The sequence below is a fragment of the Rutilus rutilus genome (assembly GCF_951802725.1).
Source record: "Rutilus rutilus genome assembly, chromosome: 4".
NCBI lineage: Eukaryota > Metazoa > Chordata > Actinopteri > Cypriniformes > Leuciscidae > Rutilus > Rutilus rutilus.
The window spans coordinates 41,406,462-41,410,285 of NC_140212.1; positions in this window are offsets into that span (position 1 = coordinate 41,406,462).

The following is a 3,824-nucleotide window of genomic DNA, read 5'->3' on the forward strand; positions in this document are numbered from 1 at the left end:
CAATCGAGCGAACACCGAGTGTGTCCGCTTTTTCTAGGATTCAACAAACACTCCTCCTGGGGACTGTCAGGCCAATCGGAATGTGACATTCCGAGCGGGAAAAACTTTGTTTGTCTTGGTTCCCAGTTTAATTTGCATGTTTTATGGCAGCATTATTATTTGATCAATTATACACGATGGTAAACATAGTATAGTACATTTTACCAGAGCCTGATGCATATATTTGGTTTCAGTACAAGGAGAGCTTTACACGTTGAGATAGATTCTTATTCTGTAAAAATAAGCTTAAAAAGGTTTGGCTAACAGGCCAAATAACATAATTGCGTCATAAAGTTACCAAAATGTGGTATTCACAAATGGGGAGTGAAGATTGGATTTTTAGAATCTAAACCTGCCACACATATAATCTGGTTAACCATATGCAAAGTCTGAAGGTTTACAGGAATACAAAAGACAACCACATAAAGGAAAAATCAGGAGGTGGGGAAATTAGATACGTTTACACATTTATCCAGTGGTTATATACAGTGAGGAAAATAAGTATTTGAACACCCTGCTATTTTGCAAGTTCTCCCACTTAGAAATCATGAAGGAGTCTGAAATTGTCATCGTAGGTGCATGTCCACTGTGAGAGACATAATCTAAAAAAAAAATCCAGAAATCACAATGTATGATTTTTTAACTATTTATTTGTATGATACGGCTGCAAATAAGTATTTGAACACCTGAGAAAATCAATGTTAATATTTGGTACAGTAGCCTTTGTTTGCAATTACAGAGGTCAAACGTTTCCTGTAGTTTTTCACCAGGTTTGCACACACTGCAGGAGGGATTTTGGCCCACTCCTCCACACAGATCTTCTCTAGATCAGTCAGGTTTCTGGGCTGTCGCTGAGAAACACGGAGTTTGAGCTCCCTCCAAAGATTCTCTATTGGGTTTAGGTCTGGAGACTGGCTAGGCCACGCCAGAACCTTGATATGCTTCTTACAGAGCCACTCCTTGGTTATCCTGGCTGTGTGCTTCGGGTCATTGTCATGTTGGAAGACCCAGGCACCCAGCCTCGACCCATCTTCAATGCTCTAACTGAGGGAAGGAGGTTGTTCCCCACAATCTCGCAATACATGGCCCCGGCAGAGCCCGTCTACGGAGAGCCTGCCCACTCCCTATTAAGCCCTATTGTACCGAATTTTGGTTGTAGTACCACCAGAGTTCCACTGGGGGCGATCGCCATGAGTGCAAAATGAATGGGAGTCAATGGGGCTAGACAGCTAAATTTGTCTCTTTCACCTGATTGCCATTGATAAATCTCAGATCTGATTGTAGATTTTGCAAATTCAACATGGGTTTTAGGTCGAAAGTTGAATGAACGAGTACTTATGTCCTTTCGATTTCTTACAGTTTGAGTTGTTGTTGCCCATAACACGCTAGCATTCTGCTAATGACGTCAGCATTCTGACGTCATTGACATTTTGAAAGACTTTTTAAAGAAAATAAGTGACTCTAAAAAATCGAACACCCAGCAATGTGTAATTTCTTTGCATCTCCTTTCGAATACAACATTCAAATTACTAGACAAAAAATTATATCCTGAGAAAAGTGGATTTTGAGGGGTATACCGTCATTGACCTCCATTCATTCTGCACTCGTCCTGTGAGCGCCCTCATATGGAATCAGAGTGGAACTGCAACCAGTTCAGAAGCCGGAAGTGTAGTGAGAGTGAAACTTCTCGCCATATTAGACATTCTCTGGCCCCGGTCATCCTCTCCTTAATACAGTGCAGTCGCCCTGTCCCATGTGCAGAAACCCCCCCCCCCCCCCCCCCCCCCAAAGCATGATGCTACCACCCCCATGCTTCACAGTAGGGATGGTGTTCTTGGGATGGTACTCATTCCAAACACTTTTAGTGGAATTATGACCAAAAAGTTCTATTTTGGTCTCATCTGACCACATGACTTTCTCCCATGACTCTTCTGGATCATCCAAATGGTCATTGGCAAACTTAAGACGGGCCTTGACATGTGCTGGTTTAAGCAGGGGAACCTTCCGTGCCATGCATGATTTCAAACCATGACGTCTTAGTGTATTACCAACAGTAACCTTGGAAACGGTGGTCCCAGCTCTTTTCAGGTCATTGACCAGCTCCTCCCGTGTAGTTCTGGGCTGATTTCTCACCTTTCTTAGGATCACTGAGACCCCACGAGGTGAGATCTTGCATGGAGCCCCAGTCCGAGGGAGATTGACAGTCATGTTTAGCTTCTTCCATTTTCTAATGATTGCTCCAACAGTGGACCTTTTTTCACCAAGCTGCTTGGCAATTTCCCCGTAGCCCTTTCCAGCCTTGTGGAGGTGTACAATTTTGTCTCTAGTGTCTTTGGACAGCTCTTTGGTCTTGGCCATGTTAGTAGTTGGATTCTTACTGATTGTATGGGGTGGACAGGTGTCTTTATGCAGCTAACGACCTCAAACAGGTGCATCTAATTTAGGATAATAAATGGAGTGGAGGTGGACATTTTAAAGGCAGACTAACAGGTCTTTGAGGGTCAGAATTCTAGCTGATAGACAGGTGTTCAAATACTTATTTGCAACTGTACCATACAAATAGTTAAAAAATCATATATTGTGATTTCTGGATTTTTTTTTATAGATTAAGTCTCTCACAGTGGACATGCACCTACGATGACAATTTCAGACCCCTCCATGATTTCCAAGTGGGAGAACTTGCAAAATAGCAGGGTGTTCAAATACTTATTTTCCTCACTGTATATAGAGAGAATATATAGGGTTAACAGGGTTTTTATTTCTTTCTCTACAAGAATTTAAGTGAGAGTTGTGTTCTCTGAAAATTCTGTTTGGGGTCATAGTTTAATGGTCTAGCAGGAGGTAGGGTTACAGGACAATATGGTGGATCATTCTTAAAATACACATTTAGAATTCAAAACTACACACTAGAGAATCACACTATAGAATAAAACAAAACTAATCAAACATGCATGCTTTAATATGTCACCTACAGATTCTGAATCACTTGTATTCGGAATTAAATGCAAAGGGATGTTTGCGTGTGTGTGTGTGTGTGTGTGTGTGTGTGAGAATGTGTGGAGATCTCCTGGCCACCTGGGTCTCTGGCTTGGAGAGAGAGAGAGAGATGTGAGCAGATAAGAATCTCTTTGAAACCATCTCCTCGAATTCTGAGATGTTCTCTGTTAAGCATCACTTGGTAACAAACGTGTCAAAAGAGATCAATTCAGTCCAGACTCACAGCGCCATGCTTTAATTTACAATTATGAGTTTAAGGGTTAAAAGCTACCTTAAAATTTATGACGACAAGTAATCATGAGTCCTGTCCATATGCTACAAACGTTTGCCAAAAAGCGTGCATGTGTATGACATCAAAGTACTGCCAAAGCACCGAGAATCCCTGTCATGTTACTTCAATATGATACAGTATGCTCAGCATGAAGTCGAGCACACATACAGTATTGTCGTCAGTATGGCCTACATTAAACATGACTGCCATCTACAGGTTTTAGTATTTCCTGTGTCCAACACCTAATCCCAGGATCCCGCAGAATTTCGGAAGTGCTCGCGGCATTCTTCTCTCTGAGACGTTCATTTTTAAAGGCCACATCTGTATATTTATAATATTCCTCATTATGTTCCTTGCTCTTGTTTTTGTGGTGTTGTTACTTCACGTGGATGGCCTTGTACGTGTACACTGTATCTTGGAGAAGGGATGGTACCAGGATGCACTATGGGACGTGTAGGGGCAAACAATTTTACATCACTGAATAAGAGACAAACATGGATCAGTTGTCTTTAACAAT